General features: G+C 33.6%; 1 protein-coding gene across 6 annotated transcripts in view; it reads right to left on the reverse strand.

Moving 5' to 3' along the window:
- LOC127858322 (SPRY domain-containing protein 3-like) overlaps positions 1 to 14,838 on the reverse strand; it is a 95,875-nt gene that overhangs the window by 7,493 nt on the left and 73,544 nt on the right. Inside the window, exon 1 of one of the 6 annotated variants that reach the window (XM_052395362.1) lies at positions 12,808 to 12,825. The exons of the other annotated variants lie outside the window; for them this stretch is intronic. The gene's annotated coding sequence lies outside the window, so the exon portion shown is untranslated. Of the gene's footprint in view, positions 1 to 12,807; positions 12,826 to 14,838 lie in introns of those variants that run through there. 6 annotated transcript variants of the gene reach the window in all.

Genomic DNA, 14,838 nt, shown 5'->3' on the forward strand with positions numbered 1-14,838 from the left:
TACATTTGTATGAATTACTTTATTGTAAACAAACGCCAAAATGTTCTCTTTTGTTTACCCTCGTTACAGAATCAGCGTTAGGACGAGTATAGTTTGCGTGTCATACTTTATGTTTTGTTTCAATTGTTTCTGCATGTAGTTTCACTTGTTGTTTATTTAAAGATTCTGTGTTCACATTTCGACAATGCTTTCTTGTTTGTCTTATACTGGCCTATACTTAAACTTTATATATGCACGTCTGTCTTAGAATACTCGTTTATCAGCTTCAATATTTAGTGAACAAAGAGAATTAAAAACACACAAAGTATTATTCCGTCAGACGACCAACTGTATGAGCCTAAAGTAAGCAAAAACAATATTCTTAAAGTAAGCAGTAAGACATTTAGTGGCAATTGTAATTTTGTAGACATCTGCAGACTATTAATTAATGTCTATACATTAACTTAGAGTAAAGATTTCCTTCCGCTGAGACTTTCAGAAATATAAAGCGAGAACACAAACTTATTTATAAGTACTGTTCTTGTTCGAACATGTTTAAGATTGAATAAAACATACTCTTTCGTAAATATTGCTTCTATGCCAATCTCGGCAACATCAAGGATAATGTTCAATGAAAGTCTGTCGTTTTCTCAAAATGTTTTACGGTTCATAATAATCGACACAGAACGGAAGAAATCTGACTGGATTTATTGAAACATCAAATACAACTTGCGTTATAATAATGTGATGAAATCAAAACAAGGGCATGTGTAGATAAAAGGGACCTTGGTGTGACAGGATGCTGCACCCCTGTGTTAGGCCCTAGTCTGTATGGCAAGCGAAATGCACATTAAATCCTTAAACCACGGTTTAACAGTTAACTATATAGTTAAGATACTTTGAACCCGGGTTCAAAGTGCCGTTTGCACATTAAATCCTTAAACCCGAGTTCAAGAGTTTGAACCGCAGTTCAAAGTGTGTCTAAAAATAGATACAAATCTGTTATCTGAGACAACCAATTAGCGGAGCTTAAACCACAATTAGCTATATATAGAAGGTAAATGCCGCGATTTCATTGGTCCTCTCTTAACTATAGGGTTAAGAGACTTTAAATTGCGGTTCAAAGTCTTAAACTGCGGTTAAGAGGCGCGGAATGCACATTAATTATTTAACAGTTAATTATATAGTTAAGAAATTTTGAACCCGAGTTCAAAGTGCCGTTTGCACATTAATTCCTTAAACCCGAGTTCAAGAGTGTAAACTGCGGTTCAAAGTCTTAAACTGGGGTTAACAAGCGCGGAATGTACATTTATTACCTAACTGTTGAATATATACAGTAATAATACTAGTTGTTAATTCATGTTGTCGTTTTATTACCAAATGTATGGATGTAATCTCTAAATTATCTCAATTTCTTAACCCGGAAGTGGATAGTTCCGATTTATTTACGGAACCACATACATTGATAAATATGAAAAAACACTAGTTTAATAATATAAATCCTTTATTAATCAAAATCATATGTTCAACCTCTCCTATACCACTTTACCATTGTAACGATTTGGAAAACAGACCGGACTAAAACATCCGTATTAATAATAATAATAACAACAAATAAAAGCTTTATTTTCAAAACGTTACACAAAAAAGAAAAATGGAAAAATGACATGACAACATTTTTTTATGACAATTTAACTTAACTTATACAAGAATAATGGTTATGCATTAATTAAAAATAATTTAACAAAGCGGGATGCTAAGAGTTCTTTATCGACGCACTCCCACTCAATGAGGTCTATTAATGTATAAAGTTTCAAACTGATGCTATTAATACTTTTTAACGAGACAAACGACGGACAAGTGATCCCTATAAGAAAACATTGGTTAGAAAACAATATTAATGCACAGTATTCGATACAAAAGCATTTGTTCGTTAACAGAAAATACTATAATTGTAACATAATTATACTATGTACAACAACCTCAAGGTAGACATAATGTAATACAAATTTGTAGTTAATTAAATAAATAAAGTATAAAATGAATCATAAACATTATTGTCTCGCGTTCTGAGAAAACTGGACATAATGCTGGTGCGTAAATTGTCATCCCAGATTAGCCTGTTCAGTCCGCACAGGCTATTAAGGGACGACAATTTGCTCTTTTATGGAATGTTTCGTTTTAATAATGTCTCTTCTTAGCAAAAATCCAGATAAGGCGGAAAGTGTCACTTTACGCATAAGCATTATGCCCATTTTTCTCAGAACACGACACAATTATGCATGTTCAAAACCATTTCTAGCTACATTTTCCCACATTCTCTTTCACTATTGCTTTAACTTATATTTTTATGGGACCGTTTCATCAAAGATCGTACGACAATCTTAATATATAACTTAAATTTAAAAACTAAAAATATACAAGCTGTTGATAAATAGCTCCGCAAGATATAAGCCATCGGTAAGAAAATGATGAAATAAATGATTTTACTTGAAATAAGCAAAAATATGCTTCGGTCTGTTAAAATAATGTTTCTTTGAAATTTGTATCGTATTCTAAATTTGCCGTACGATGTTTGATGAAACGGCCTATAAGAATATAAGTTAAAGCAAGAATTTGACAGTATTTGAGTGATCTCAGCTATATCACACTCTTGGACACACTCAAATACTGTTTACAGAAAATACTATATTTGTAACATAATTATACTATGTACCACATCCTCAAGGTAGACATAAGTGTAATACAAATTTGTAGTTAATGAAATTAACAAACTATAAAATGAATCATTAACATAATTGTGTCGCGTTCTGAGAAAACTGGTCATTATGCTGGTGCATAAATTGTTATCCCAGATTAGCCTGTGCAGTGTGTAAACTAGGAATAAATCGGCCTTTTTTGTGGAGATAAATAACGAAATACACTTTTGTACAAAGTCTACATCTTAACGTGTCTTTTTCGATCGTAATAACCTACCATTTATTGACCTTTTTGCCATTCAATAAAGCATATATTAAATTAAGAGTACGCTTTATGGAATGGCAAAAAGGTCAATAAATAATAATGCCGGTTTCACGGTCCTGAACAAGGGGTATATATGAAAAAAAAACTGCATATTTTACAAATTGAACTTTCTTTGCATGTACTTGTATATTGAAATCTGTTTACTAGTGATAATGAGTGACAACAATCTAGCATTTAATGATACCATAAATCTTTACTTTTAATTTATTTTATGCAAGTATTTTATATCCCTATTGTGATCAAACGTGATTGCTTGTTTTCATGATATTTCGAACACTGCAGTAACGTACGATCTTTAAACGTAATAGCAGAGGTTATATTTGCCAGTACCCGTTCAATACGTTATTATTATGTTAAAACTGGCTAGTATATATACTATAATACTATGTAGTTCATGTTCATCCATTTCGGACAAATGTCTTTTTGTATGCCCCTGAAAGTGGGCATATAGTGATTGCACTGCCCGTCTGTCTTTCCGTTACACTTTGCGTTTAGGTTTCGAAAAATGTGAAAAAAGGGGCTTATGCTATCCTATGGTGGCAAGCATTGTTTAAACATGTTAAAATATTTTATTAAAGCAACTGTTTAGTTATTGGCTTTAAACTGTGGCTTAAATGTCTGCTCAATATGCCAAGAGATGACATGAAGGCATCATAAATTGTGTTTAATGACCTGCCACATGTGGTTTAACTTTATTCAGGGACCTACACAAGTATGGGTCCCTGGAAAGGCCTGGATTTATGACACCCTGTTTTAGTCTGGACAGTATCCGATCATATCGAGATAATCGGTTTGTGATGAACGAAGTGGCAATTAAACACTGGGTTAAAAAGGCTTAAACAAAGAGTGTCAAAATTCGTGTGAACAATAAAAAAAAAACAATTACATTTATCAAGAGGATTTATTTAATCTGTAACAAGGTAAGTTTTTACAGACATATAAAGGTTCAAATCAGTTAATACTATATGTTGATTACATAAAATCAATCTTTTTGTTGTTTGTTTTCGTCCTTATTTCTGTTCGTTCATTGAATTCAATTTATTCTGAAAGAATTTCCAATCTGAATATTTTTTTGTTCTTAAAAATGGTCGCGAAGATGTGCCAAATAGAGATTGTTATGGTAACCGTATCACGATGCGGTTCATCAAATGCAAACAATAGCGAAATGGCCGCTGTCTTGACGGCCAAACCTTGCGCATGTGAAAACCTGACGTCATTATCGGAATCCCCAAAACCTCCTATGATATTAATAAGTAAAAACATCATTTTGAATGAAAAAAAATCAAATTATAGCGAATAATCAATTTCTCTGAAAACACTATTTTCACTATCAAATATAACAAGGTATTCAACTCAAAATGACCCGAATATAGGGTGCATCGCTTTGAACAGCTATTACTTCATCAAGTGTGCAGCGATTTCCATGAACTCGGTCTTATTAAACGCAGAAATAAGCGATCCTGTAATGGCTGAATCAGTGTACCATGACATTCGCGCTGTAAACAAATAATATTTGTTGGAAATTTAAAACCGCTGGCATGTTTCAATAAGAAAGACATTTGTCTTTCGAGGTTTAATAATTTAATTACTGAATGCATTATGCATACGTTGCAATGAGACTCGAAGTCACTCGGCTTAGCTATCCGTTATACAGTCAAGTTACCATTACCGGATCAGTAGCGTAATAAAGTTGTTCTGACGAAAAGCAATAAATGTTTTGAGACTTCTTTTGCATCAGTTTGATTAAATATTACTTTGCTTACTGATTCAGCACATAGTTTTATTTTTAATCGCAGGCAAAATGTATTTGTGATACCTTTTTTTCACCGCAGAATTCATGCATTAACGGATCAGTTGTAGCCATAACGGATCACGTGATCGAAACCACTCCGGGGGCATCTAACATGCTATTTGAATTGTCGACACATGAACTGTGTTGTTTACAATGACCAAGTTACATTGCCAGTTATAAATAATATTCATTATTTTTGTATTGTTTTCTATATGTGATCTTGTATATACACGTTTCGCATGGTGTTCTTGTGTGAATTATCTGTTGAAAAACCTAAATAGATCGAAAAGATGGGCATCTTATAAACCATGTTAATTGTTTTAATCATATCTAATCATCGGTATTTGAACATGGAACATAAATAAAACATTACGAGTGAGATCATTTATTGAAAGAATCAACAAGATGTGCATATATTTTTATATATTATATTATCAATACGCATATTATCACGCTTGATCCGTTATTGCCCTAATTCTTCATTTCATTTAAGGTGTTGCAAAATCTTAGACACGAATCAAAACTGAAACGGACTTTTGCAGGGAGAAAGACTACTAAATGGCCTTTAAATCAATGCGTAAACTCTTTACTTTTCAACAGAGTTTTAGAATGTGGCCGCGAATAATGTTAAACCTCTTTTTGGAAACGAGACGGAAGTAAACAAAGTCGTATATACATGTCGCCAAAACATACAAAAATGTTTAACAACGAATAGCTCCAATTACGACTCAATCAATGCATTTAGAAAAAAAAACGGCCTTGAAGATGCTGTGTGCAAAATATCATCTAAAAATGTCAACTATTTATCGCGATACGCATGGTCTTCAACATCAAAGTGATGCGCTATGGGTAATGATCAGGAATGGTAACTTGACTGTACAGTCAGTCAACCAGTTTAGAATAACCTGGCAAAAAACGTTAATTCACAAGTCCAGTCCACAATAATTTATTTCGGGATTTAGTGTCAATGTGAGATGATGTAAAAATAAAGGGTAAAATTTATTTTGTATGATAACAGGTTAGGCCAGACGGCATATGCATTTTTTTGTCAAAAATAGCCAATTAAAGTTCACCTTTTCGGAAAATTATTTATAATCTTTCAACTTACAGAATTAGTATTTCAAAACATTATCATGGCATTTGTTTTCAATCAGCAATTTTTGTATTTGAAAATAATAAAGCCTTCTATTTCCATATGCGCATTTCAAAACATAACTCATTCAATCAGTTCTGGTTAACTTTTTGCTGCATTTATCCCCCCCCCCCCTGTAAGCATAATACAAAAGCTTTCTTACTAAAACTTTGTTACTTTATTCCTTTATCTAATGTAGAGCTTAGACACTTATCATTTTTTTTTATTGGGGAATTATGGAAAATTAAATACAAATTAATCGGAACTGCTGATTTTCCAGAGCTGATTGACAAACTGTACACTAATCCGAATCGACTGTATTTCGGTTAGGGGTATTTCTATCAGATTTATACCATAAAAGGATCACAAAGAAATTATATAAATATAACCTTATTTGCTGCAATAACCTCACACTTTTGACGAAGTCTGCGTTGTCTGCAAAACCACTTTGAAGTTTTCTTTCTATATCTTGGAATGCTGTTTCAAACGTACGTAATAATTCACTAACTTCATCTGCCGCCATCTTGATAGAAATGTGCCAGGAACAAAACAATATCACATGACGATATTGGTTAATAATTAATGTGCAGAGACAACCAAACACCTAAAAGTCTTAACCTATTTTTCAAAGTCTTAAACTGCGGTTCAAAGTCTTAAACTGGGGTTAAAACGCGCGGAATGCACATTAATTATTTAACAGTTAACTATAGAGTTAAGAGACTTTGAACCCGAGTTCAAAGTGCCGTTTGCACATTAAATCCTTAAACCCGAGTTCAAGAGTTTGAACCGCAGTTCAAAGTGTGTCTAAAAATAGATACAAATCTCTTATCTACATAATTCAGAGACAACCAATCAGCGGAGCTTAAACCACAATTAGCTATATATAGAAGGTAAATGCCGCGATTTCATTGGTCCTCTCTTAACTATAGAGTTAAGAGACTTTGAACTGCAGTTCAAACTCTTGAACTCGGGTTTAAGGATTTAATGTGCAAACGGCACTTTGAACCCGGGTTCAAAGTCTCTTAACTATATAGTTAACTGTTAAACCGTGGTTTAAGGAATTAATGTGCATTTCGCTTGCCATAAGTCTGATAGCGATCAATGTTTATAAACAATCCCAGAATCGATAAATTGACCGCCGATGGCTATCACGTGACCCGCTGCCATTATGGTACCGAAGAATTTGGCATATTACAGCGTAATCATAGTGTACATCCGCTTTATTCCAATTAACAGTATTTTATGACGTCGCACAGTAGGTTCGAAAACAAGTCAAGCATGTAAAAAGGTTTCTATATGTATCACATAATTAATCAATAGAAGTTAAATAAGAAAAATACGCGATAGATTAATAAAATATGTGTTTCTGCAAAAATATTCAGTGGCAACACGTACTGTTTGAGGTCGATTTAGTTTTTTTAAGCACGCCTGTCAGTAATGCCTATGCATAAAATGTAAATATTTCTTTATGGATTTAATTATTCAATGATACTTATAAAGGTTATATCAATATCTAAAGTCAGAAGTAAACTTTGTGTTCCGGAGATACTCATTAAGAAACTTTGTAAAATTCAAGACCTAGGCAGACTTTCTTTATTAAATAATACTTTCTTTATTGAATAATACATTTGTTTGTTTGTCTAAACATATATTATTTCGTTATTAATATCTCCCTTGTAAGTGTCATTTTAAAGGTATAAAACAATCTATAGCCGAAAAAAAGCACTAAAAAAATAGGTGATGATTTTCTTCGTTAATTACGGAGTATCTATTTAAACAAGATAATGGTCATGCAAAAACATCTGCGATAGAGGCACGAACGCATTCGCTCCATGGGACATAGGTATGTCCGTGTCACCACAGGTCTGCACATGTGTCATACCGTTATTTAGATAAGATATCACGCGTCACCTTCTAATAGCATGTCAAATCACAATCAAGACCTAATTAATGATGAGTTTTCTTACTCTCAAAAGAATGCAGAAAAACCTTGTTTCTATTATATATTTATATTTTTTTTTGGTTATAAAAACGACATTTCTCCTTTAATATTGGCGATCTGTATAATAAGTAAACTTATTTGCGTCCATGACTCAGTGGCGAGTTTAAATGAAATTATGACTCGTGAAATTCACCGCGATTTCATATCAACACTCCTTATCGATACTGTATCAATTTTATGTACATTTACATTGCATTGCACAGTGATTTACATGTATATCAATCGAAATGCATAATTTATATGTTTCACTCAATGTAATGCACAACATTAGTGTAATGCAATATGAACCATTACACGTATATAACGATTTCTTCTTATCCATTTTTACATACAGTGTATGTTTTAAAATGAACTTGTTATTGAAAAAATAACAGGTATACAGATAGTAACTCGCCAACATGGCAACTGATCTTTTCGGATGACTATGATATTAAAAAATCGCGGAATTTAATACTACATGCGGATGTCTCGAATTTATACATTTACATCTGTTCAATCCAATACATATCACAGAAGAAACAGGAAATCGTTAAATAGTCTGATATCAAATTACATGTTTGTATGTAATTGTTGGCGATTTATATAAGTACACAACCGAGCAAGGGTTTTCAAAAGGTTAACAAAACACAAATCTTTAATTAAAAACAAGTGAAATTACATGCAGAAACAATTGAAACAAAAAATGAAGCATGAAACGCAATCTATACACACGCTCGATGTATGACATGTCAAATGATTCTGTGAAGAGGGTAAACAAACGAGAAAAGGATTGAATATTCGGCGATTTAAATATTAAGTACATGTAATACATGTACATACAAAGTTTAAACAAACATTATACGGTCTTCGATATCTGAAAGTACATGTTCATGTGAATGAATATGTACATTTCGATATTGCAGACTGTACAATTGTATTATGTTGTTGTTGTTGCTGTACCTGTATTTCACCGCAAACCACCGAGACCGCGGTGGTCCACCGTGAGATCGATTTCCCGATTACGCCCGCGCGCGAGTTCTTATCAACATTTTTATAGCGACTAGAAACCGCAATTCACCACGGCGACATCACCGTGTTCCACGGTGTATCGGGGTGAGATAGTAATCTTCCACACTGGGCTGAATACGGTGATGCGTGGAAGAAGGCAGAAATCGCGCTAGACATACTGTAAAAAGGGGACATAATTCTGTAAAAATGCCAGCCAGAGTTATGTTACTTTGCCTGCCCAGTCCCCTCATGATAGTAAGTAAGTGTTGCAAGTATGACAGCAATAGCGTTGATACTTTAGGAATAAAGTGGACATAAACACAAAACTTAACAAAATTTTCAATTTTCTAAGAATAAAAGGGACCAGAATTCTGTGAAAATACATGTACCAGTCAGAGTTACATTACTTTGCCCGCACTGTCCCCTTATGATAGTTAGTAAGTGTTGCAATAATGAAAGCAATAGCTTTGATACTTTAGGAATAAAGTGGACCTTAACCCAAAACTTAACAAAATTTTCAATTTTCTAAGTATAAAAGGGGCCATAATTATGTCAAAATGCCAGTCAGAGTTACATAACATTGCCTGCACAGTCCCCTTATGATAGTTAGTATGTGTTGCAAGTATGAAAGTAATAGCTTTGACACTTTAGGAATAAAATGGACCTAAACCCAAACCTTAACCAAATTATCAATTTTCTAAGTATAAAAGGGGCCATAATTCTGTCAAAATGCCAGTCAGAGTTACATTACTTTGCCTGAACAGTCTCCTTATGATTGTTAGTAAGGGTTGCAAGTATGAAAGCAATAGCTTTGATACTTTAGAAATTAAGTGGACCTAAACACAAAACTTCACAATTTTTTTCAATTTTCAAGTATAAAAAGGGCACATAATTTTGTCAAAATGCCAGCCAGAGTTAACTAAATTTGCCTGGCCAGTCCCGTCATGATAGTAAGTAAGTGTGCCATGTTTGAATGCAATAGCTTTGATACTTTATGAGAAAAGTTGACCTAAACACATAAATTAACCTAAACACAAAACTTAACCGGACGCCGACGCAGACGCTCAGGTAATGACAATAGCCCTTTTTTTTAAAAATAGATGGGCTAAAAACGATTAATTATGCTCCACCGTGACCTCACTTTCGTTGTATACCAGAGACACGTCCAACGTTCTGAACACAATACCCTATATACAGCAGCCCTTTCGTGAAGGAACAATAATATTTTGTTTGGACGTCTAACGTTACGATGTCATTTCCGCTCCATATATATCACGACATATATGATGCCGCTTAAAAAGGCCGAGAAGTCAATGGCTACTGCTAATGTACTAATAAGCGTTTTTAATTATGAACAAAGCCATCCTTTTAATATAAGATCTTGATTGGAACTCCACAGGCCGAGTCAATTACCCCCCCCCCCCCCTTCACTATCCCCACCCCCATGTGAAACAAATGAAATACATGACCTTAAGAAGAATCAGACACTAGCAATACGTCATAAAACAACAGGGTTTTTTACAAAATGGTAATTTCTGTTATGATACAGTCGATTTGTGTATAGCGGATAGCTAAGGATTCCGAGTCTCATTTCAGCGTATACTCAATGCATTCAGTAATTTTAACATTAAACCTCGAAAGACAAATGTCTTTTCTATTGAAGCTTGACAGCTTTTTTAAAATCCGAGAAATATTCGTTGTTAACAGTGCGAGTTTCATGGTACACGGATTCAGCCATTACCGGATCGTCTTTTCACAGCTACAAATAGGTGATGGCATTTTGGTGTTTAAATAAAATAGACGTCATAATCATCACGAAGATTTATGATGAAATAACTTGAATGCACTGGGACATTTTAGTAACGAATAAATTTGATACAAACATTATCTGTGAGATCATAAGGTTTAATCGATAAAAATGATTGACAAAACAAATACTGTCTTTCAAAGAGAATCATTGACTAGGATTACAGACAAACATAACAGATACAAAACAAGTGATTGCCAAGCAATATATATAGTCCCCTACCGGTAAAACTCCACCATTGTCAGTATTTTGTATATATATTTGTTGCCATAGCAACCAGAATTCTTGACGTAGGAACAAAATGAAATGACATGCATAATCTCCATATTGCCATCTATCCATGTTTCAAGTTTCATGAAAAAATATGAAGTAAAAGTTATCGGAGGATCCAGAAAAGTGTGACAGACAGACTGACAGACAGAGCGCAAACCATTAGTCCCCTCCGGATTCACCGGTAGGGGACAATTAGAATTATAACTGCAAAAAAACACAGCAATTATGAAGTTCAATCAGGTTTCATTGACAAAAATGATTGGCAAAACAAAACAGTAAATCACAGAGAACCATTGACTAGGATCACAGGTTAATATATATGGAATGAGTGATGTATTGGACGTCATCATTGATGACGTTCATTCGAACGAATGATAAAGGGGGCTAAGTTTCGTTAAGCTGAGGCAAATCACTGCGATTTGGGTCTCTTGAATACTGGTCAGTTACTTTTGCTGAAATTTTGCATGTATATGGAGAAGAATGCGATCTACCTGTTGGCGTAGGCGTTATACCTGGGAAAAATCTAGTTTTTTTATTAAATCACGTAAAAGTTTCGCAAGTTTGACAAAACCGGATTTACAAAATGCGGTATGTGGATATACCGAATTCCCTACCGAAATCCCCGAAATCAAACTTTGATAAAACAATGTTTCATTAGTGATTTCAGTGTATTTCGCAACGATCTATATTAAAATACGCAGTTTTTCAATACACAATCAATATTAATGGGGATTTCGTCGGATCTCGTGGTTTTCTGCGGATTTTGGTAATTACGGGAAATTCGGTATTTCTTCACACCCGTCAAAATGGTCGACTTCGTCAGAATGAACGCTTAGAAAGTATTTACAAAAAAAATCATCTCAAACGATGTAAAGTGAACGCTACTTATCTGTTTTGTAGATAAGTATACGATCCATTGGAAAACACTAACATTTGACATAAAAAACCGCCAGTGGATATGGAAATCTTCAGCGGTCGAAATAGCAGACGGCGTCGACCGATTGCTGCCAATACAGGTTCGAAAAAAACGCGAGAAAGTATTAACAAAATAACATAATTAAAAATGATGTAAAGTGAACGCTAATTCGCTGTTTTGTAGATAAGTATACGATCTATTGAAAAACCGTAACATTTGACATAAAAACACCCGTGGATATGGAAATAGCAGACATCACACGGCGTCTCATCTGATTTTACGCTGTTTGCCAAGGCCGATAATATAATGAATGGAAATGCACAAACTCAGTAACTGGCAAGATTATATGCATTAGTAGGTTGTTTCGTGATTATTTAGAAACAACTGCATAATTCTTTTGGTTCAGCCAGTGCAACTTAACAGAAATAAGTATAATAGTTTCTACACCTGACAACAATGTGCCAACTTATACAAGGTAAGTTGTTTACATTATTTATATTGCAAGCTTACAGTATACAACAATAAACAGCTGGTACAATGTAATGTCATCGTTTTAATTTTAATAAGCCCGTGGTTAATTACCCTTTTTTATCTTATGGATCAATGCATCTCTAACACCTTCAATTGACTTGTTCATGAAAAATATACACCCTCAGTGCATGTTATCCCATACACCATCACTCACTTACTAAGGCTCGATTGGTCATTCTTGGCTCGGGTACTACTTACAAGTACATGTACCCCGGGTACTCTTAACTTTACTTACATGTACCCCTGGTACGGTAAATAAACTTAAACATACCCGCAAATATTAGATTGTATCCGAGTTGTATATCCGCCCAAAACCCGATATCGTTAAACATGCTACCAATTAACGTAAAACAATATTGTTTACCTTAAACAAACTTCTCTTTTAAAAAATCTGCATCAACATGCTTTTTAGTATGAGTGTTGAGAGGACGCCGTAGGAATAATCAAGTAATCAAGAATACGTCTCTGTTTCTGCTTTTATTTCCTTCATGTATAATGATGATAAGGATTGACGACTAACATTGACAACAATGATAACAAGCATTGAAAACTAACACTAACGACAAGCATTGGCGACTAGATGTAACATTGACGATTCTCTACAATAAATGAAATTAACAATAAAGAATGAATAATAAGATTATAGTACAACAGATCTGCTATTCGAAGTATAATATGATAGCATACACTCATAAGAATAAAAGGTTTCATAAATAACAATTTGAAACATTTTCAATAAATATCGAAATATCTTATACAATATTTATTACACAGCATGAATTAATTGTTAAAACATAATATAAATACCAAATATGGTGTTCCCCATTTAACGGACCTCGCAAACCAAAAAATGTTTCTTTAAAAAAATCTATGACGGTAAAAAGTGAACGTGCGACGTCGCGGAAAATATACTTGACAACGTCATACAATGACGCGACTTCAAACAATTTAAGATTTTAAATTGAATCACATTGATGATTTTAAAAATGAGTTTTGAAAATACATTGTTTAAATGCCATTTAACAGAAAATTGACATAAATGTAAACATAATTAATTTTTACAAAATAGCCGACAACAACCGATTTAGTGTTTAAATTCCCGGGTACGTTTTAGTATATTTACCGTACCCAGGGTACGAGCCTTACTAACTGTATTATTATTATATCTCACCGACTACCTTTACCTTGTTGTGTTTCAACCTGAAATTTATGTAAAATCCGGCTTTCTTTACTTTTATTTTTCATTCATTTGATTACGCAATAGTTGACGTATCTCGTGGAAAAATATTTGAATCTTTGAATTTTAGTGACGACAAGCTGGAAGTGTGAATTTATTTTAAAAATGAATCTTAGATGTATTTAATTTTTGTGTGTTTGTCATGCATAGTTCAGTGTTTTCCAGAAAAAATTGAGTAGCCAGTTATATGGCCGGCAACTATGCAGTAAAACCAAAGCATTTATGACATTAACTTGATATATTTGGGAAAAGTAGCCGGCATCAAGAGTTAATGTAACCGGCAAAATCGCTAGCTGCCGGTATTTAAAGAGAACACTGATAATAGTAAACTAAATCTCTACGACGGGATTACAGCTTTGTAAAATTGTTTTTTGGGTGATAATGGTTAGTAATTCATACTAATGTTATTAAAAAATATTGTGCTTTAAATTTAATTTTGAGAATGGGATGGAAGAACAGAAAATGAAGAGCATACAGGAATGGAAATAAGTGATTTACTGTGAGCCCGGGGCAAGTATATTTTGGCCTGGGCAACTCAATTTCAAAAGTTGGTAAACTTCTTTTTTTTAAAGCTTAAAACAATTCACTGCAATAAAAATTGAAAAACAATTGATCACCATGGATCAATACTAGTTAAATAACATTCATTATTTAGGAATAGGACATGATTCAATTCAGGCTCATAATAAAACATCATGCATTGAACATGTGTTGTCAGCAAATGTATTTAATTATCTATTATTTTATTAAAAGAATGTATAATATTCACACGTTCATATTTCTGGGCTCGTTATTCTTTATCTGGGCAACCAAAATACTAAAGATGGTTGCCCACAATAGTAAACAGTTAGTTTCAATCCCTGGCATATCATTGTATCTCTATTGTTATAAGCATTGCATTAAAGTTGTGATTGAGGTTAGCTTGTTGTTTATAGTATATTTACATTTTAGCTTGACTGTTATATATGAAATATATATAGTCGAGCTATCCTACTCAACCCGGCGTCGGCGTGCGCGTTGGAATGTTTGCGTACCACCTCATTGCCTCAAATATATTTCCTATGTCCATTGACATATTGCTTTTATATTTTGCATACTTCATAACCGACATAACCCCAATCTATAAACAAGAGCAGACAACTCATTAACTGTATCAAG

This window comes from Dreissena polymorpha, chromosome 14, assembly GCF_020536995.1.
Source record: "Dreissena polymorpha isolate Duluth1 chromosome 14, UMN_Dpol_1.0, whole genome shotgun sequence".
Lineage (NCBI taxonomy): Eukaryota > Metazoa > Mollusca > Bivalvia > Myida > Dreissenidae > Dreissena > Dreissena polymorpha.